The sequence below is a fragment of the Capra hircus genome, chromosome 1 (genome assembly GCF_001704415.2).
Source record: "Capra hircus breed San Clemente chromosome 1, ASM170441v1, whole genome shotgun sequence".
In the NCBI taxonomy this organism is placed as follows: Eukaryota; Metazoa; Chordata; class Mammalia; order Artiodactyla; family Bovidae; genus Capra; species Capra hircus.
This window is the reverse complement of record NC_030808.1, coordinates 81,841,594-81,863,766: the sequence shown is the minus strand read 5'-3', so window position 1 is coordinate 81,863,766 and position 22,173 is coordinate 81,841,594. Positions and strand designations below refer to the sequence as shown.

At 39.5% G+C, this 22,173-nt stretch overlaps 1 protein-coding gene and 1 pseudogene across 4 annotated transcripts in view; one reads left to right on the top strand and one right to left on the bottom strand.

Moving 5' to 3' along the window:
* Positions 1–22,173, top strand: part of VPS8 (VPS8, CORVET complex subunit) — a 297,839-nt gene that overhangs the window by 229,141 nt on the left and 46,525 nt on the right. The window lies entirely within an intron of this gene.
* LOC102180154 lies at positions 6,070–6,805 on the bottom strand (annotated as a pseudogene). Its single transcript, XR_001295699.2, has one exon. The product of XR_001295699.2 is annotated as a 60S ribosomal protein L19 pseudogene (transcript).

Here is a 22,173-nt window from a genome sequence, read left to right as displayed (position 1 = left end):
CTTTCTGCCATAAGAGTGGTGTCATCTGCATATCTGAGGTTAATGGTAATTCTCCTGGCAGTCTTGATATTCCACCTTATGCTTCATGCAGCCTGGCATTTCTCCTGATGTACTCCGCATATAAGTTAAATAAGCAGGGTAACAATATACAGCCTTGACCTACTCCTTTACCGATTTGGAACCAGTCTGTTCTTCCGTGTCTGGTTCTAACTGTTGCTTCTTGATCTGCATACAGATTTCGCAGGAGTTAGGTAAGGTGGTTTGGTATTCCCATCACTTAAGAATTTTCCACAGTTTGTTGTGCTCCACACAGTCAAAGGCTTTGGCATAGTCAATAAAGCAGAAGTAGATGTCTTTCTGGAACTCTCTTGCTTTTACGATGAGCCAACGAATGTTGGCAATTTGATCTCTGGTTCCTCTGCTTTTTCTAAATCTAGCTTGAACATCTGGAAGTTCATGGTTCATGTATTGTTGAACCCTGGCTTAGAGAATTTTGAGCATTACTTTGCTCGCACGTGAGATGAGTGCAGTTGTGTGGTAGTTTGAACATTCTTTGGCATTACCTTTCTTTTTTAAAGTACAATGATACTGTGTTGACTGTGCTAACTTAAGATTTCTTACCATTGTATGAACCAGTCACATTTTTAATTGCAAGAAAATTTTCAATGAAAATACTAATTCTATACATAATGGTTTTTATTAAGCTTAATTTCATGAGAGTTCTACTTTGCTCTAATTTCCCTCAAAAATCTGTCACCCTTGGTTTGACTGGTTGGATCTTCTTCCTAATCTGTGCATGGAGAGAAACAGACGTGTGTGTCCCAGTGACTCCAAAATCAAGCTGAGATTGCCAGTCAGCTTCCACCTGTTGCTTTCTATCCTCAGTAAATAGCTGAATACATTTGAAACTTTTCACTGCCTTTGTAATATGATCCTTCTGTCAAATAGCTTTTTATTTCGTCCTTTTCCAAGACTTGAGATGACTGACTTTTTACTTCTTCAGTTACTGACTCTTATTCAACAGGATACAAGTAACCCTCAGACCTTTGGTTTTCTTGGATAAAATCTTTTTTCTTTCCTCTCTTACATTCATTTCTGTTTTTCACAACTGATCAATATATATCAGCCATAACTCTGACATGTCAATTTTCTCCCAACAGTTCTACACAAGTATGATTGGATTTACTCTCCCAGAAAGTCTCCTTTCCTCTGGAACAAGTTTTTTATTCTTTGCCAGGAAATGTAACAGAAATGACTCAGATTTCTTTCTTTCCTCTCTTATTATCACTCCCTCTCCCCTTAGGTTTACAGTAGGTCAATCAGGATATAGGTCCAAAGAATAGACCTTGTAAGTTGAATTTTCTGTTTTGTATCCTCTATATATAACTCACAGATAAAATATGTTTGAGAAACTAATTTCAACTGAAATACTCATCCTGCTTTTATCTTAGATTATTCTTTTATTAAATTTATAGTAGCAAATAACCACCTTCATTGGCACTGATTAGCATTAGAAGAAATTAACTTACTGTTATTCATTTTAAAAATAATAATTCTTGGCCAGCAGGCAGCTTAATATCAATTCAAAGAAATATAATGAAAAATTTTCTAGATTTTAGTTTTAACATTAATAACAGGGCTTAAAGCTCTTGAGAGCTGGCAATAAGCTAACACATTATTATGTGCCGGAAATATTCCAATTGTTATTCCTCTTAAAAAGCTGAGAGCACACACGAAAAAGAAAACTATAAGCCAATATCACTGATGAACATAGATGCAAAAATCCTCAACAAAATTTTAGCAAACAGAATTCAGCAACACATCAAAAAGCTTACACACCATGATCAAGTAGGGTTTACTCTAGGGATGCAAGGATTCTTCAATATATGCGAGTCAAGTCAATATGATGCACCATATTAACAAATTGAAAGATTAAAAGCCATGTGATAATCTCAATAGATGCAGGAAAAGCCTTTGACAAAATTCAGCACCCATTTTGATGAAAACTCTTCAAAAAATGGGCATATAAGGAACCTACCTCAACATAGTAAAGGCCATATATGATAAGCCTAGAGCAAACATTGTTCTCAGTGGTGAAAAACTGAAAGCATTCCCCCTAAGATCAGGAACAAGACAGGGATGTCCACTTTCACCACTATTATTCAATATAGTTCTGGAAGTCCTAGCTATAGCAATCAAAGAAGAAAAAGAAATAAACGGAATCCAGATTGGAAAAGAAGAAAAGCTCTCACTGTTTGCAGATGATGTGATGCTGAACATAGAAAACACTAAAGATAGTACCCGAAAATTACTAGAGCTAATCAGTGAATTTAGCAAAGTTTCAGGATACAGAATCAATACACAGAAATCACTTGCATTTCTATATACTAACAATGAAAAATCAGAAAACTTAGGGAATCAGTCCTATTCACCATTGCAACAAAAAGAATTAAATATCTAGGGATAAACGTACCTAAGTAGACAAAAGAATGGTACACAGAAAATTATAAGACATTGATGAAAGAAAGATGACATAAACAGATGGAAAGATATTCCATATTCCTGGGTAGGAATAATCAATATTGTGAAAAGGACTATACTACCAAATGCAATCTACTATCAGTGCAATCCCTATCAAATCACCAATGACATTTTTCACAGAAAAAATTTCACAATTCATATGGAAACACAAAAGACCCTGAATAACCAAAGCAGTCTTGAGACGGAAGAATGGAGCTGGAGGAATCAACCTTCCCGATTTCAAATTATACTACAGAGCTACAGTCATCAAGACAGTATGGTACTGGCACAAAAACAGAAGTATAGACCAGTGGAACAACCAGAAATAAACCCATGCACCTATGGGTACCTTATTTTTGACCAAGAAGGCAAGAATATACAATGGTGCAAAGACAGCTGCTTCAATAAATGGTGCTGGGAAAACTGGACAGCTACATGTAAAAGAATGAAATTCAACACTTCCTAACACCATACACAGAGATAAACTCAAAATGGATTAAAGACCTAAATGTAAGACCAGAAACTATAAAACTCTTAGAGGAAAACAAGGCAGAACACTCGAGGACGTAAAGCAAGATCCTCTATGACCCAGCTCCTGGAGTAATGGAAACAAAAACAAAAGTAAACAAGTGGGACCTGATTAAACTGAAAAGCTTTTTCACAGCAAAGGAAACTACAAACAAGGTGAAAAGACAACCCTCACATGGGAAAAAATAATAGCAAATGAAACAGCTGACAAAGGATTAATTTCCAAAATACACAAGCAGCTCACACAACTCAATGTCAGAAAAAAAACAACTGAATCCAAAAGTGGGAAAAAAGACCTAAACAGACATTTCTCCAAAGAAGACTTACAGATGGCTAACAAACACATGAAAAGATGCTTAATATTGCTCATTATTAGAGAAATGCAAATCAAAACTGCAATGAGATGTTACCTCACACCAGTCGGAATGGCTGTCATCAAAAGTCTACAAACAATAAATTCTGGAGAGAGTATGGAGAAAAGGGAACCCTCTTGCACTGTTTGTACGAATGTAAATTGATACAGCCACTATGGAAGGCAATGTGGAAATTCCTTTAAAAACTGGAAATAAAACCACCATATGACCCAGCAATCCCACTCGTAGGCATATACCTAGGAGGAAACCAGAATTGAAAAAGATGCATGTATCCCATTGTTCAGTGCAGCACTATTTACAATAGCTAGAACATGGAAGCAACCTAGATATCCATAGACAGATGAATGGATAAAGAAGTTGTGGTGCATATACACAATGGAATATTACTCAGCCATAAAAGGAATGCATTTGAATCAGTTCTAATGAGGTGGATGAACCTAGAGTCTATTATACAGAGTAAAGTAAGTCAGAAAGATAAATGCCACATTCTAGTGCATGCATACAAAATCTAGAAAAATGATACTGAAGAATTTATTTACAGGGCAATGGAGAAACAGACATAGAGAACAGACTTATAGACATTGTGAGAGGGGAGGAGGGGGGAGATGTATGGGAAGAGTAACATGGAAACTTCCATTACCATATGTAAAGAAGATAGCCAACAGAAATTTGCTCTATGGCTCAGGAAACTCAAACAAGGGCTCTGTATCAACCTAGAGGGGTGGGATGGGGAGGGGAATGGAAAGGAATTTCAAAGGGAGGAGATATATGTATACCTATGGCTGATTCACGCTGAGGTTTGACGGAAAAAAACAAAATTCTGTAAAGCAATTATCCTTCAATAAAAAATAAATTAATTTTAAAAATAATAAATTTTTTAAAAAACAAGAGCATTTGGAGACTCATTAGAAAGTCTTACTATGTGTAGCTTGATATCTTTTTCAGATTTGGATATATCATCCCTTTTCAGTAAATGACCAGATACAGCAGTCAAATATGAGAGTTTTTTGTTTTTTCAGTGAAAGAGAAATATGCAAAGAAGAAGGGGATTGAAAATAAACATATAGATGCCTAGTCATCCTTAACAATCGCAAAAGGAGAGAATGAAAAGAAATAAGCTGATACTTTCCCTGGTACTTGGAGTTTATTTCTTGGTTTTTAGAATTGTATAAGAAAATGTTTGATTTTGGGGGATAAATCTACACATAATGTCAGATGGAAATATTTACAACTTTGAAGAAATTATTCAGTAAGTGACATTTATTAATACTGGGCATAATTTTCTGTTAATCATTGTACATTGTTTATTTATCCCACTATAAATTGGAGATTTGTTTCACATGCTATTTAATGAAATAGGAAAACTGGTATTAAGGCCCTGTTTTCACAGAATGTTAGCTCCCTGTTATATTAGATTCAAATAAAATTCTAAAAAATGAATTTTGAAGATAGAAGCATTTCTCAAAAGAATACCTTCTAAATTAAACTTAGAAATGAAATGAATATTAATATGTCTCAAGTGCAAAGAGGTGATAAATAATCCTAACATAAATGCATCTTTTTGAGAAGACTTATGTTCATTTTCCAATATTCTTGTTATTATGTACTAGTATTAAGTGATTCATTACTTCAGCTCATATATAATGTATACCTTGTTATTGTTATTCATTTGCTCAGTTGTGTCTTGCTCTTTGTGACCCATGGACTACAGCACACCAGGCTTCCCTGTCCTTCACTATCTCCTGGAGATTGCTCAAACTCATGTCCATTGAGTCAGTGATGGAATCCAACTATCTCAACCTCTGTTGTCCCCATCTTCTCTTGCCCTCAATCTTTCCTAGCATCAGGATCTTTTCTAGTGGGTCGGTTCTTCGTGTAAGGTGCCCAGATTATTAGAGCTTCAGCTTCAGCATCAGTTCTTCCAAGGAGTATTCAGGGTTGATTTCCTTGCTGTCCAAGGGACTCTTAAGAGTCTTCTCCAACACCACAGTTCAAAAGCATCAATTCTCTGGCACCCAGCCTCTTTTATGGTCCATCTCTCATATCCGTACATGACTACTGGAAAAACCAAAGCTTTGACTAGATGGACCTTTGTGGGCAAAGTGATGTCTGTGCTTTTTAATATGCTGCCTAGGTTGGTCATAGCTTTTCTTCCAAGGAGCAAGCATCTTTTATTTCATGGTTGAAGTCACCGTCTGCAGTGATTTTGGAGCCTAAGAAAATAGTTTGTCACTGTTTCCTATTGTTTCCCTTTCTATTTGCCATAAAGTGTTGGGACCAGATGCCATGATCTTAGTTTTTTGAATGTTGAGTTTTAAGCCAACTTTTTCACTCTCCTCTTTCACCTTCATCAAGAGGATCTTTACTGCCTCCTCACTTTCTGCCATAACGTATCATCTGCTTATCTGAAGTTATTGATACGTCTTCCAGCAGTCTTGATTCCAGCTTGATCTTCACCCAGCCCAGCATTTCCCATGATGTACTCTGCATATAAGTTAAATAAGCAGGGTGACAATATACAGCCTTGATATACTACTTTCTCAATTTTGAACCAGTCTGTTGTTCTATGTCTGGTTCTAATTGTTGCTTCTTGACCTGCATACAGGTTTCTCAGGAGGCATGTAAGGTGGTCTGGTATTCCCGTCTCTTTTTTTTTTTTTTTTTTTTTTTTAGGCAGGTAAAGGCTTGTCTTTTATTGAATGAGTGATCTATGCAAGTGCCGAGGCCACTATGTACAGAGAAGAGGGGGAGAACTTTATTTCTTGGTCTCTTCCTCCTTGGACAGAGTCTTGATGATTTCCTCCTTCTTGGCCTGGAGCCGCTCTTCACGGCGCTTGCGCGTTTCCTTGGTCTTAGACCTGCGGGCCTCAGCCTGGTCCGCCAGAAGCTTCTTGCGAGCCTTGTCTGCCTTCAGCTTGTGGATATGTTCCATGAGAATCCGCTTGTTTTTGAACACGTTACCCTTCACCTTCAGGTACAGGCTGTGATACATGTGGCGGTCAATCTTCTTAGATTCACGGTATCGTCTGAGCAGCCGGTGCAGAATTCTCATCTTCCCCATCCACGTTACCTTCTCGGGCATTCGAGCATTGGCAGTACCCTTTCGCTTACCTATACCCATATGCCTGCCCTTCCGGCGAGCCAAGGTGTTTTTCCGGCATCGAGCCCGGGAATGGACAGTCACAGGCTTCCGGATGATCAGCCCATCTTTGATCAGCTTCCGGATCTGTTGGCGGGAGTTGGCATTGGCGATTTCATTTGTCTCATTGGGGTCCAACCAGACCTTCTTCTTGCCACAGCGAAGGACACTGGAGGCAAGCCTCTTCTGAAGCCTGAGCATACTCATGGCCGCGGCCGCAGCGGCGAAGGGAAAGTATTCCCGTCTCTTGAAGAACTTTCCACAGTTTGTTGTGATCCACACAGTCCAAGGCTTTAGCTTCATAGTCAGTGAAGCAAACATAGATGTTTTTCTGGAATTCTGTTGGCAATTTGAACTCTGATTCCTCTGCCTTTTCCAAATCCAGCTTGTACATCTGGAAGTTCTTGGTTCACATACTTTGAACCCTAGCTTGAAGGATTTTGAACATTACCTTCCTAATATGTGAAATGAGCACAATTGTGTGGTAGTTTGAACATGCTTTGACATGGTGGAATTGGAATGAAAACTGACCTCTTCCGGTCCTATGGCCACCTTTGAGTGCTGCACTTCAACAGTGGACTTGAAATAGCTCAGCTGAAATTCCATCACCTCCACTAGCTTTGTTTGTAGTAATGCTTCCTAAGGCCTACTTGATTTCATACTTGAGGATGTCTGGCTCTAGGTCAGTGACCACACCATCATGATTATCTGGGTTATTGAGGCCTTTTTTGTACAATTCTGTATATTCTTGCCACCTCTTTTTTATATCTTCTGGTTCTGTTAGACCCATACCGTTTCTGTCCTTTATTTTGTGCATCTTTGCATGAAATGTTCCCTTGGTATCTCTAATTTTCTTGAAGAGATCTCTAGTTTTTTCCATTCTGTTGTTTTCCTGTATTTCTTTGTATTGTTCACTTAAGAAGGCTTTCTTATCTCTCCTTGCTATTCTTTGGAACTCTGCATTCAGATGGGTATATCTTTCCTTTTCTCCTTTGCATTTCAGTTTTCTTTCCTCAGCTGTTTGTAAGGCCTCCTCAGACAACCATTTTGCCTTGTTGAATCCCTTTTTCTTGGGGATGGTTTTGGTCACCACCTCCTGTACAGCATTACAACCCTCCATCCATAGTTCTTCAGTAGCATATTGGGCACCTACCCACCTGGGGAGTTCATCTTTCAGTGTCCTAACTTTTTGCCTTTTCATACTGTTCATGAGGTTCTCAAGGCAAGAATACTGAAGTCATTTGCCATTCCCTTCTCCAGTGGACCACATTTTGTCAGAACTCTCCACCATGACCCATTTGTCTTGGGTGGCCCTACATGGCATGGCTTAGTTTCATTGAGTTAGACAAGGCTGTGGTCCCTGTGATCAGATTGGCTAGTATTTTGTGATTGTGGTTTCAGTCTGTCTGCCCTCTGATGCCCTTTCTCAGTTCCTACCATCTTAGTGGTGTTTCTCTTACCTTGGATGTGGGGTATCTCTTCACAGCTGCTCCAGCAAAGCGCAGCCGCTGCTCCTTACTTTGGACATGGGGTATCTCCCAACGGCCGCCGCTCCTGACCTTGGATGTGGGGTATTTCCTCTCGGCTGCTTGCTGCTCCAGCACCACGCAGACACCACTCAGGCTTCAGCAGTATGTAAACCGTGAACTTCCAGATGTTCAAGTTTGATTAGAAAAGGCAGAGGAACCAGAGATCAAATTGCCAACGTCTGCTGGATCATCAAAAAAGCAAGAGAGTTCCAGAAAAACATCTATTTCTGCTTAATTGACTATGCCAAAGCCTTTGACTGTGTGGATCACAATAAACTGAGGAAAATTCTGAAAGAGATGGGAATACCAGACCACCTGACCTGCCTCTTGAGAAACCTGTATTCAGGTCAGGAAGCAACAGTTAGACGGACATGGAACAACAGACATACAAGGAGTACGTCAAGGCTGTATATTGTCACCCTGCTTATTTAACTTATATGCAGAGTATATCAGGAGAAATGCTGGGCTGGAAGAAGCACAAGCTGGAATCAAGATTGCCGGGAGAAATATCAATAACCTCAGATATGCAGATGATACCACCCTTATGGCAGAAAGTGAAGAACTAAAGAGCCTCTTGATGAAAGTGAAAGAGGAGAGTGAAAAAGTTGGCTTAAAGCTCAACATTCAGAAAATGAAGATCATGGCATCTGGTCCCATCACTTCCTGGGAAATAGATGGGAAACAGTGGAAACAGTGTCAGACTTTATTTTGGGGGACTCCAAAATCACTGCAGATGGTGACTGCAACCATGAAATTAAAAGATGCTTACTCCTTGGAAGGAAAGTTATGACCAACCTAGACAGTATATTAAAAAGCAGAGATATTACTTTGCCAACTAAGGTCCGTCTAGTCAAGGCTATGGTTTTTCCAGTAGTCATGTATGGATGTGAGAGCTGGACTAGAAAGAGAGCTGAGCGCCAAAGAATTGATGCTTTTGAAGTGTGGTGTTGGAGAAGACTCTTGAGAGTCCCTTGGACTGCAAGGAGATCCAACCAGTCCATTCTAAAGGAAATCAGTCTTGCATATTCATTGGAAGGACTGATGTTGAAGCTGAAACTCCAATACTTTGGCCATCTGATGCAAATAACTGACTCATTGGAAAAGACCCTGATACTGGGAAAGATTGAAGGCAGGAGGAGAAGGGGACGACAGAGGATGAGATGGTTGGATGGCATCACTGACTCAATGGACATGAGTTGGTGATGGACAGAGAGGCCTGGCTTGCTGCAGTCCATAGGGTTGCAAAGAGTTGGATACCACTGATAATTGGTCGGAAAATATCTATCTGCAGAGATAAGAAGGGTCCAGCCGGGGAAGAACATTCAAAGCAAAAGATAACAGCAGGCACAAAGGAACAGAGGAGGAAATAACTTGTTCAAGGAACTGAAAAAGATCAGTCTGGAACATAGTAATAAAGGGGAACATGGCAAAGAATGAGGTTTAAGAGGTAGGGAGGGCCAGATCGTTATTAGCTTGCAAGATTCTGGTAAAGAGTTTAATTTATATTCTTACAGTAAGAGTTTAAAACAAGGGAATTGATACTATCCATTGATTATGATTGTGGAAAATGTACAGATAGCCATACCACTATTAGCATCCAAGTCTTCATCTTTTTGCCAGAGTAGCGTAACAATCAGATTCTTAAGGTTCTATAAATTTTTTCACTTTCCTTTGATCCAGAAAAAGCCTGAAAAGGAAGACAATAGTACCAAAAAAAGTGTTTCCAGTCTTTACATAGAACTAAAGCTTTACTGGAAATATAGGCAAATGGTATAATAAATTTCCAATAAAATGTGAAAAAACGTTCCAAGTTTACCAATGATCAAAGCAATACCAGTTAAAACAGCAATATGATACCACTTTTTAAAATGTACTAAACTTTCAAAATTTAAAAAATACATATTAAACTGGCATATATTAAAAATACTAATGCATTTATGATAGGCATGTGAAGAGACAGACTAGTGGGAATGCATATTTGTACAAGTCCGCAGTCTCTTATCCAAATCCTTTTAGCCAGATATGTCTCAGAATTCACAATTTTTTAATTTATTTTTTTTAAGAATGGTATTACAGAGACTTCCATTTCACTAGGAGTCTTTTGCAGGGAAAATGGTCAAAATATATAAAGCGATGATTCTCAAGACACTGGACCTCAAGCAGTGAAGGATAATGACCCCTGCTGCTAAGTCTCTTTTGAGAGACAATAAACAAATCATATAAATCCTAGCATTACCCCCTGACGTACTCCTGGAGGACAGTTTCCAAGCCATTGCACAGGGAGGGAGAACCAAGGCAGAGTTCATCAGTGTCTCTGGGTTGAAGCAGAGCAGGGAGTCCAAGGAAGACAGGTGGCTCGAGTTCACAGCACAGACCACTGGATGGATGAGAGGCACACGAAGGGCTCCGGAGATCTGCAGAAGGCGACCTTGCACTGAATAATGACCCGTTAGTGTGGGGAAATGACTCAAGGCCAGAAAAAGAAGTGCCCAAAATATTAGGGGCAGCAGTGCCTCAGATTCATTGGGAGCCAGAAATATTGCAAACCTGGAAAGCAGAATAACTCACAGGGCAGCACTGAGAGTACTAAGTACGGTTCTGACCCCGGTGTTTGGGGAAATTTAACCCTAGATTAACTGCTATTTTGAGCCCATCTAACAAAACTTAAAAGCAGAATCTAAAACAATCAAATTATTTCCATGTAGTTTAACAACATCACAGAACAAAGTTCAATAATATGTTAAGGATTACAAAAATATCTAACTGAACAAAGTAGAATTTACAGTGCCTGGCATTTGATAAAAAATTACAAGGCATGCAAGAAAGCAGGAAAATACAAGTCATAAAAAGGATCGAAAAAATCAATTACATGACATTCTGGAAAAGGCAAAACTATGGAGACAGTAAAAAGATCAATGTTTACTTACAGGGAGAAGAGAGGGAAGGATGAATAAATGGAAGAGAGAATTTTTAGGGCAGTGAAAATACTCTGTGTGATACTGTAAAGATGGATATGTGTCGTTACATGTTTGTTCAAATCCATAGAATATGCAGTGCCAAGAGTGAGCCCTAATGTAAACTGTGGACTTTGGATGGTGATAGTGTGTCCATGTAACACGTCCCCAGTTAAAACAGATGCACCACTCTGGTGGGAGATGTTGATAATAGAGGAAACTCTGCATCTGTGGGAGTATGGCATATATGTAGTTTCTCTGTACGTTCCTCTCAATTTTGCTGTGAACCTAAACTAATATTTAAAAATTGTCTTAAGAAAACAGTCCATTGAAACAGACCCAGAAATGGCACATATGCTAGGATTAGTAGACAAGAACAGCTATTATAGTTGGATTCCATATGTTGAAGAAGCTAGAGGAAAGATTGAACGTGTTAGAGAGATGAAAGCTATAAAGAGCCAGTCAAACATCTGCAGATTAAACCTTCAGTATGAGATGAAGAACACACTAGATGGAATTAACAGCATCATGAGCATTGCAGAATGATTAGTGAACTTGACTTTAGAACTGTAGAAACTATCCTGAATCAAATACACACTGACAAGATACAGATAACTATGAATTATGGAACGGCTTGAACAGGCAAAATATAAATGTCATTGGAGTTCTGGAAGAAGTAGGGGCAGGGATAGTACAGAAAAAAATGTTTGTAGAAATGTAATGTTGTTGTTCAGTCACCCAGTGGTGCCTGACTCTGCAGCCCCAGGGACTACAGCACACCAGACCTCCATGTCCCTCACCATTTCCCAGAGTTTGCCCAAGTTCGCATTCATTGCATAGGTGGTGCTGTCCAGCCATCTCATCTTCTGATGCCCTCTTCTCCTTCTGCCCTCAATCTTTCCCAGCATCAGGGACTTTTCCAGTGAGTCATCTGTTTGCATCAGATGACCAGAATACTGGAGATTCAGCTTCAGCATCAGTCCTTCCAGTGACTATTCAGGTTGATCTCCGTTAAGATTGACTGTTTTGATCCCCTTGCTGTACAAGGGACTTTCAGGAGTCTTCTCCAGCACCACAGTTCAAAGGCATCTATTCATTTGGCGTTCTGCCTTCTTTATGGTCCAGGTCTCACAACCGTACATGACCACTGAGAAGACCATAGCGTTGACTATATGGACCTCTATTGACAGAGTAATGTCTCTGCTTTTCGACACACTGTCTAGGTTTGTCATTGCTTTTCTGCCCAGAAGCAATTGTCTTCTGATTTCATGGCTTCAGTCACCATTCACAGTGATTTTGGAGCCAAGAAGGAGAAGTCTATCACTGCTTCCAGCTTTTCCCCTTCTATTTGCCTTGTAGTAATGGGGCTGGATGCCATGATCTTAGTTTTTAAATATTTAGTTTTAAGCTGGCTCTTTCACTCTCCTCTTTCACCATCATCCAGAGGCTCTTTAGTTCCTCTTTGCATTCTGCCATTAGAGTGGTATTGTCCACTTATCTGAGGTTGTTGATGCTTCTCCTGCCTGTCTTGATTCTGGCTTGTAACTCATCCAGCCTGGCATTTCTCATGATGTGCTCAGCGTATAGGTTAAACAAACGGGGTGACAGCAGACAGCCCTGTTGTACTCCTTTCTCAGTCTTGAATCAATCAGTTGTTCCCACACAGGGTCCTAACTGTTGCCTCTTGACCCCCATACAGGTTTCTCAGAAATGTAACACAGAGTCCCAGTTCCAATAATGGCCTGTATAGGACAACTCTTCTGCCAGTAGCAATTATATAGACAAAGTATTGTTTGGAGAGCAACCAGAAGTAGGCAGAAACTGTAGGAACAAAAACCTTAAAAGAGGGATGCAAACTAAAGGAGCTTTGCTTGACTAGCCTTTTTCCCTTTAGAGCTTATCTCATTTTGACTTGGAGAACTGGAGGAAAAGCTTAAGAAAGTAATGTTGTTATTGAGATGAAACAAGAGTTCAGGACTACCAAATCAGCTGTAAATTGAGAGAGGACATCTCAGAAAGAAGGGAGCCAGGAAAGAGGGATCCCTAAACTCTTTTTGTGAGTTCCCAAGTTGCACATATACAAACAGTGCTTCAAGAAACCAGACAGAAAGTAGCATCGGGAGGCCTAAAGCACTGCGCAGAGATACCAGCAGCTGCATAGTGCTCAGTTTGAGTGCAGGCTTTGACAAATTTGAGGGATTGATAACTACCTCAGATTCTGTATTGAAACAGTAGAAGGACCATGCCTTAGGACTAAATGCCATACTAAGACTAAGGGCAAAAGCGAAATAAATCCTTCTTCACAAAGTCAAAGCCGAAACTGTCATACGATCAATTGGAAGAAGGAAAAGGTAACCTAAAATCAAAAGAAAAAACATCAATGGTAGTAGATCTGTGGATGACCTAGATATTTGAATTAGCAGTCAAAGACTGTAAAATAGAAATTATAAATCAGTTAAAGGATTTAGAGGAAAAGATTTGCACAGTGATTGAATACATAGGGAAATATTAGCAGATAAATAGAAGCTATAAAATGAAGCCAAATGTAAATTCTGGAGCTGAAAAAGCTGAGATGAAAATTTCATTAGATATCAGCAGCCTTTTTAACAAATGTTTTCTATAATTTGGAGACAGTTCAGTAGAAATCATCTTGAAGCACAGAGACTAAAAGATTAAAAATAAGTAAAGAGTAGTTGGTAACCTGTGAAATGATATCAAAAAGTTTATATTTATATCTGGCATTCTCAAAAGCAAGGAGAGATAAGTAGGGGGGAAGAACTTAAAATTTCCTACATTTGATGAAAAACATTAACCCATGTGTCCAAAAACTTAGCAAACTGCTAATGGGATAAGTACAAAGAAAACCACACTCAGACACATCATTGTCAAACTGCTAAAACCAAAGATAAAGAGGAAATCTTAAAAGCAGCCAAAGATGAGACAGTAATACAACAATAACTGACTTTCCTATAAAGGGAGTGGGAATGGAAGGTTGGAGGACAAGAAAACGGCATCTTTAAAGCACTAAAGAAAAGTAATAAATGGTGCTTATGTTGTATGTTATGTTACATTCCTAGTGGGGTCTAGGGCAGCATCCCATAATCAGATCCTTACGTGGGATAAAGACCATAAATAGCTTCACTTCAGGTCAAGTTTTGATGTCAGATAATTTTTGGTGCCAAAAGTTTTTAAGAAATACTTTTGAATTCAGAGCTTTTTGGATTTTAGAATTATAATGAAAAAGTTTGTGGATCTATCTACTTCCCAAGAGGAAAACTGGCAGTTTATAAATGTCTACATCCTTCCCAGGTGGCTCAGTGAGTAAAGAATCGGCCTACAGTACTGGAGACACAGGAAACATGGGTTCAGTCCTTGGGTCAGGAAGATCCTCTGGAGGAGGACATGGCAACACACTCCAGTATTCTTGCCTGGAGAATCCAATGGACAAAGGAGCCTGGCAGGTTACAGTCCATAGGATCGCAAAAGAGTCAGACACGACTGAAGCAACTGAGCACGCACACACACATCCTTAGAAGCAGGAACTTAATCTGGGCAGTGAAAGTAACACATGAAGAGTGTATGCCAAGTGTTACACAAGGATGTTTGTGACAGCATTTTTAAAATAATTTTTAAAAATTGAAAACAAGCTAATGTCCCAATAGCCTCCTGATACTTGGTTAGATTACTTCCCTGGTGGCTTAGAGGGTTAAGCGTCTGCCTGCAATGTGGGAGACCCGGTTCAATCCCTGAGATGGGAAGATCCCCTGGAGAAGGAAATGGCAACCCACTCCAGTATTCTTGCCTGGAAAATCTCACGGACAGAGGAGCCTGGGAGGCTGCAGTCCATGGGGTCACAAAGAGTCGGACACGACTGAGTGACTTCACTTTTCTTTTCCTTTCCTATCTATATAATGAATGGACTGCTTTATAGCCATGAAGAAGCATGTTGTCAAAGAATATTGACATGGTGGAGTAAACAGTCTCAAGATGTTACATGAAAAGATCACAAAACAGTGTGATTCCAAATGTTAATAGTAGTTATTGCTGTGTGGTTGTCTTGTCATTTTTATTTGCTTTATTTCACTCTTATATTCCTTAATTTCCACCTATAAACATGTATTCCTTTGGTAATCAGAAAAATCAGAGCTGGTTTTCAAAAAAACAAGGCGATAAGGAAGATATTCCTATTGCTATTTAACTTCAGTTTGCTTCTCTAAGTTGGGAATCATTTTATTAACAAAGATTACAAAAGTGTAGCATTATTAAGGCCTTGGCATAGTATATCATCCATATCCCCAGATATAGTGTCTACACACCTGGATTTGAAGTGTCTTTTAAGCTGCATTGCCTGAGGCATTTCCAGAAGGAATCCTGTTAAATGAGAAATAAGACCTTTCATAAGTGATTCTAGACCATTTCTGTTGCTACTTCAAACACTCTGACTTAATCTCCAGAGAACAGCTTTTTCAGATAAATTGTCCAGCACTACATCTAGTTCTTGGCTTGTTTTAAAAAGTCTGCAGATCCTTCTATGAGGTCATTTTTTAAAGCTTAAGTATCTACTTTGCTTTGAAAATCTATTTTCTCCCTTTTCAGAAAGAGCATACCAGGAGTTAAAATTGGATCACATTTAGCAAGCTACATCATACATCTGGAGTAAATTCCAGAGTATTAACGTCATGATATGTTAAAGCAAAGACTTTCAAGTCTAATTTTTGCAGACCTACTAAATCTTAAAGGACAGTCTGGGTAGCCAACAGTTTTGATCCCTGAGTTGAGGTATGTTTTCTAAAGTTATTCTGAAAGTCAGAGGGGAAAGGCAGAAAAGACTGCGGTATGGTCCTGTTTGAATAGCTTGATGCCACAGTTAGAGGAAATGTCTTTATCACCTTTTACTGTAGGCTCTTAGAATTAAACTGTTGGAATTGGAACAGGCTTGAGAAGTTGAGCCCAGTTGCTTTCCCAGTGTTTATATCTCTTCTGCATCATTCTAGACAGATAGTATCTAGTATCTATTGAACTACTTATAAGTTAGTAAGTTGATATTCTGATTTCATATCTTAGTCTCTGTGTACTTAATATTTGCTAGAATTCACTGCTGAAACTATGTGAACTTGCAGTTTTCTTTGTGTAAAGATTTGATAACAAATTTAGCTTATTTAATGTAGGGCTATTCATATTTTGTTTTATCTTGGGTCAAGTTTTATATGTTGCTTTTAAGGAGTGTGTCCTTTTCATTTATCAAATTTTTGGTATAAAGTTGTTCTTAATAGGCTCCTATTGCCTGTTAAACATCGGTGAGTAATGTGGCGCAGAGTAATAATTTCCTTTTCATTGCTAATATTGGTAACTTATATTCTGTTTTTCTCAATCTAAATAGCAATTTATCAATTTTGTTATTTTCAAAAAACCAGTGTTGGCTTTGTTAATTTTCTCTGTTATTTTGTTTGATTTCTATTGCATTGATTTCTGCCTATTATTACGTTCCTTAGTTTGGTTTTACTTTGATCTTCTTTTTCTAGCTTCTTAAATTGGAAGTTTCTTTATTTTAAACCTTTGTTTTCCAGAATAGCATAAAAAGCTATAAATGTCTTTCTGAACACTCTTTTAACTGTACTCTACAAATTTCATTAAATGTTTTATTGAGGTATAGTTGATACAAATTGTACTTGAAGTATACAAATTTAACATATGTATAATAATGTATAATTCATCAACATACTCAAGATACTGACCCTATCCATCACCTGCAAGAATTTACTCAGTTCCTCTCTTCTGATCCAGGAAAACCACCAATTGACTTTCTGTCACAGCACATTGATTTGCATCTTCTAGTTGCTCTGTGCATGCTCAGTCGTGTCTGACTCTCTGCGACCCCAGGGCTAAAGTCCATGTAGCCCCCCAGGCTCCTCTGTCCATGGGATTTCTCAGGCAAGAATAGTGGAGTAGGTTGCCATGCCCTCCCCCAGGGGATCTTTCTGACGCAAGGATCAAACCCACATCTCCTGTGACTCCTTCATTGGCAGGCAAATTCTTTACCACTGAGCCACTTGAGAGGTCTTGCATTTTCTAGAATAGTAGATAAAGGAAATTGTAAAGTATGTATGCTTTTTTGGTCTGGGTTCTTCACTCAGTGAAGTTATTTGAGATGCATCCACATTGTTGTATTGAGAGTTCATTCCTTTTTACTGGTGAGTAATATTAAATTTTATCAGTTCAGTTCAGTTCAGTTGCTCAGTTGTGTCTGACTCTTTGCAACCCCATGAACCACAGCACGCCAGGCCTCCCTGTCCATCACCAACTCCCGGAGTCCACCCAGACCCATGTCTATTGAGTCGGTGATGTCATCCAACCATCTTATCCTCTGTCGTCCCCTTCTCCTCCTGCCTTCAGTCTTTCCCAGCATCAGGGTCTTTTCAAATGAGTCAGCTCTTTGCATCAGGTGGCCAAAGTATTGGAGTTTCAGCTTCATCAGTCCTTCCAGTGAACACCTAGGACTGATGTCCTTTAGGATGGACTAGTTGGATCTCCTTGCAGTCCAAGGGACTCTATGGATATACCATAATTTGTTTATTATTCTACCTGTTGATAGACATTTGGGCAGTTTTAGTTTATGGCTCCTATAGATAAAGCTTTTATGAAAATTTGTATTAAAAAATTTTGTTTCAACATATATTTTTATTTTTCTTGAGTGATACCTCAGAATGGAGTGGCTGACTCATATGAAAAATGTATATTTATCATTTTAAGAAACTGCCTAACTGTTCTCCAAAGTGACTGTAGTATTTTACTCTCCTGCCAGAAGTTATGAGGGTTCCAGTTCCTCCACATCTTGATATAGTCAGTCTTTCTAATATTGGCTACTCTAGTAGGTGTGCAGTGGTATCTCATTATGCTTTTTTAAGTATAAATTTATTTTAATTGGAGGTTAATTACTTTACAATATTGTATTGGTTTTGTCATACATCAACATGAATCTGCCACAGGTATACACGTGTTCCCCATCCTGAACGCCCCTCCCTACTCCCTCACTGTACCATCCTTCTGGGTCGTTTCAGTGCACCAGCCCCAAGCATCCAGTATCATGCATTGAACCTGGACTGGCGATTCATTTCATATATGATATTATATATGTTTCAATGCCATTCTCCCAAATCATCCCACCCTCTCCCTCTCCCACAGAGTCCAAAAGACTCTACTATACATCTGTGTCTCTTTTGCTGTCTCGTATACAGGGTTATTGTTTCCATCTTTCTAAATTCCATATATATGCGTTAGTATACTATATTGGTGTTTTTCTTTCTGGCTTACTTCACTCTGTATAATAGGCTCCAGTTTCATCCACCTCGTTAGAACTGATTCAAATGTATTCTTTTTAATGGCTGAGTAATACTCCCTTGTGTATATGTACCACAGCTTTCTTATCCATTCATCTGCTGATGGACGTCTAGGTTGCTTCCATGTCCTGGCTATTATAAACAGTGTTGCAAGGAACATTGGGGTACATGTGTCTCTTTCAATTCTGGTTTCCTCGGTGTGTATGCCCAGCAGTGGGATTGCTGGGTCATAAGGCAGTTCTATTTCCAGTTTTTTAAGGACTCTCCACACTGTTCTCCATAGTGGCTGTACTAGTTTGCATTCCCACCAACAGTGTAAGAGGGTTCCCTTTTCTCCACACCCTCTCCAGCATTTATTGCTTGTAGACTTTTGGATCGCAGCCATTCTGACTGGCGTGAAGTGGTACCTGATTGTGGTTTTGATTTGCATTTCTCTGATAATGAGTGAAGTTGAGCATCTTTTCATGTTTGTTAGCCATCTGTATGTCTTCTTTGGAGAAATGTCTATTTAGTTCTTCGGCCCATTTTTTGATTGGATCATTTATTTTTCCGGAATTGAGCTTCAGGGGTTGCTTATATATTTTTGAGATTAGTTATGTGTCAGTTGCTTCATTTGCTATTATTTTCTCCCATTCCGAAGGCTGTCTTTTTACCTTACTTATAGTTTCCTTTGTTGTGCAGAAGCTTTTAAGTTTAATTAGGTCCCATTTGTTTATATTTGCTTTTATTTCCAATATTCTGGGAGGTGGGTCATAGAGGATCCTGCTGTGATTTACATCAGAGAGTGTTTTGCCTATGTTTTCCTCTAGGAGTTTTATAGTTTCTGATCTTACATTTAGATCTTTAATCCATTTTGAGTTTATTTTTGTGTATGGTGTTAGAAAGTGTTCTAGTTTCATCCTTTTACAAGTGGTTGTCCAGTTTTCCCAGCACCACTTGTTAAAGAGATTGTCTTTACTTCATTGTATATTCTTGCCTCCTTTGTCAAAGATAAGGTGTCCATAGGTGCATGGATTTATCTCTGGGCTTTCTATTTTGTTCCATTGATCTATATTCCTGTCTTTGTGCCAGTACCATACTGTCTTGATGACTGTGGCTTTGTAGTAGAGCCTGAAGTCAGGCAGGTTGATTCCTCCAGTCCATTCTTCTTTCTCCAGATTGCTTTGGCTATTCGAGGTTTTTTGTATTTCCATACAAACTGTGAAATTATTTGTTCTAGCTCTGTGAAAGGTACCGTTGGTAGCTTGATAGGGATTGCATTGAATCATTATGTTTTTAATTTGCATTCTGTGAATGACTAATGACATAGAGCTTCTTTTCATGTGTTTATTTATCATCTTTGGAGAAATGTTTATTCAAGTCCTTTGCCTGTTTTTTAGTTGAGTGGTTTGTCCTATTGTTGTTGAGTGTAGAAGGTCTATATATAGTCTGGGTATTAACCCTTATCACCCTTATTTGTCATTTGCAAATACTTTCTTCCAGTCTCTGAGCTGCCTTATCCATTTGTCCATGAAAGTTTTTAATTTTGATGAAGTCCAGTTTGTCTCTTTGTTGTTGTTGTTGCTGCTTGTGCCTTTGCTGTCACATCCAAGAAATCTAAATCCTAAGTCATGGAACTTTTCCCCCTATATTTTTTTTTCTAAGAGTTTCATAGTGTTACCTCTGGCATTTAGGTCTTTGATCCATTTTGAGGTAATTTTTGATATATGTGATAAACTGTAAGTCTAGCTTCATTCTTTTCCTTGTGGCTCTCCAGTTCTCCCACCACCGTTTTGTCTAAATGACTGTCTCTTCCACATTAAATGGTCTTACTTAGCACCCTTGTTGAAAATCATTTGACCATATACACCATTTATGGGATTTCCAATCTGTTTTATTCTATTGTTCTATAATTCCTCCTTTATGCCAGTTAGCACACTGTTTCTTCGGGGCGGTGGCGGGGGGGGGGGGTTATTGAAGTGTAGTTGATTTACAGTATTGTTATAAATTACAATATTGTTGTAAACACTGTTGTAAACTTACAATATTGTGAAAACGTTTTAGGTGTACAACATAGTGATTGTTTTATATATGTGTGTACACACACATATATTTCCATTATAGGTTATTGCAAGAAATAACCTATAGTTATTCTTAGGAATATATTGAATATAGTTTCCTGTGTTATACATTAAATCATTGTTATTTTATACATAGTGGTATGTATCTGTTAATCCTATACTCCGAATTTATCCCTACCTCCTACTTTCTCCTTTGATCAACATGTTTGTTTTTCTATGTCTGTGAGACTATTTCTGCCTTGTAAATAAATTCATTTGTGTTATTTTTAGGTTCCACATATCAGTTGAGTTCAGTTGCTCAGTTGAGTCCGACTCTTTGTGACTCCATGAATCGCAGCATGCCAGTCCTCCCTGTCCATCACCAACTCCCAGAGTTCACTCAGACTCACGTCCATCGAGTCCGTGATGCCATCCAGCCATCTCATCCTCTGGCGTCCCCTTCTCCTCCTGCCCCCAATCCCTCCCAGCATCAGGGTCTTTTCCAATGAGTCAACTCTTCACATGAGGTGGCCAAAGTGCTGGAGTTTCAGCTTTAGCATCATTCCTTCCAAAGAAATCCCAGGGCTGATCTCCTTTAGAATGGACTGGTTGGATCTCCTTGTAGTCCAAGGGACTCCCAAGAGTCTTCTCCAACACCACAGTTCAAAAGCATCATTTCTTCAGCACTCAGCTTTCTTCAATGTCCAACCGCATTTCGGACTCTTTCGTTGACTATGATGGGTACTCCATTTCTACTGAGGGATTCCTGCCCGCAGTAGTAGATATAATGGTCATCTGAGTTAAATTCACCCATTCCAGTCCATTTTAGTTCACTGATTACTAGAATGTCGACGTTCACCCTTGCCATCTCTTGTTTGACCACTTCCAATTTGCCTTGATTCATGGACCTGACATTCCAGGTTCCTGTGCAATATTCCTCTTTACAGCATCGGACCTTGCTTCTATCACCAGTCACATCCACAGCTGGGTGTTGTTTTTGCTTTGACTCCATCCCTTCATTCTTTCTGGAGTTATTTCTCCACTGATCTCCAGTAGTGTGTTGGGCACCTACTGACCTGGGGAGTTCCTCTTTCAGTATCCTATCATTTTGCCTTTTCATACTGTTCATGGGGTTCTCAAGGCAAGAATACTGAAGTGGTTTGCCATTCCCTTCTCCAGTGGACCACATTCTGTCAGACCTCTCCACCATGACACACCTGTCTTGGGTTGCCCCACGGGCATGGCTTGGTTTCACTGAGTTAGACAAGGCTGTGTTCCTAGTGTGATGACTTGACTAGTTTTCTGTGAGTATGGTTTCAGTGTGTCTGCCCTCTGATGCCCTCTTGCAACACCTATCGTCTTACTTGGGTTTCTCTTACCTTGGGCATGGGGTATCTCTTCATGGCTGCTGCAGCAAAGCACAGTCCTTACCTTGGACGAGGGGTATCTCCTTACAGCCACCCTTCCTGACCTTCAACGTGGGATAGCTCCTCTAGGCCCTCCTATGCCTCCGCAGCCACTGCTCCTCGGGTTGCGCCTCCTGGCTGCCGCCCCTGGCCTCGGGCGCAAGGTGGCTTTCCCAGGCCCCCCGACCTTGGACTCGGGGTAGCTCCTCTCGGCCCCCACCCCTGGCCTCGGACACGGGGTAGCTCTTCTCGGCTGCCACCCCTGACCTCAGACGTGGGGTGTCTCCTCCCGGCCGCCACTGACCTCGGACACGGGGTAACTCTTCTCGGCCGCCGCCCCTGGCCTC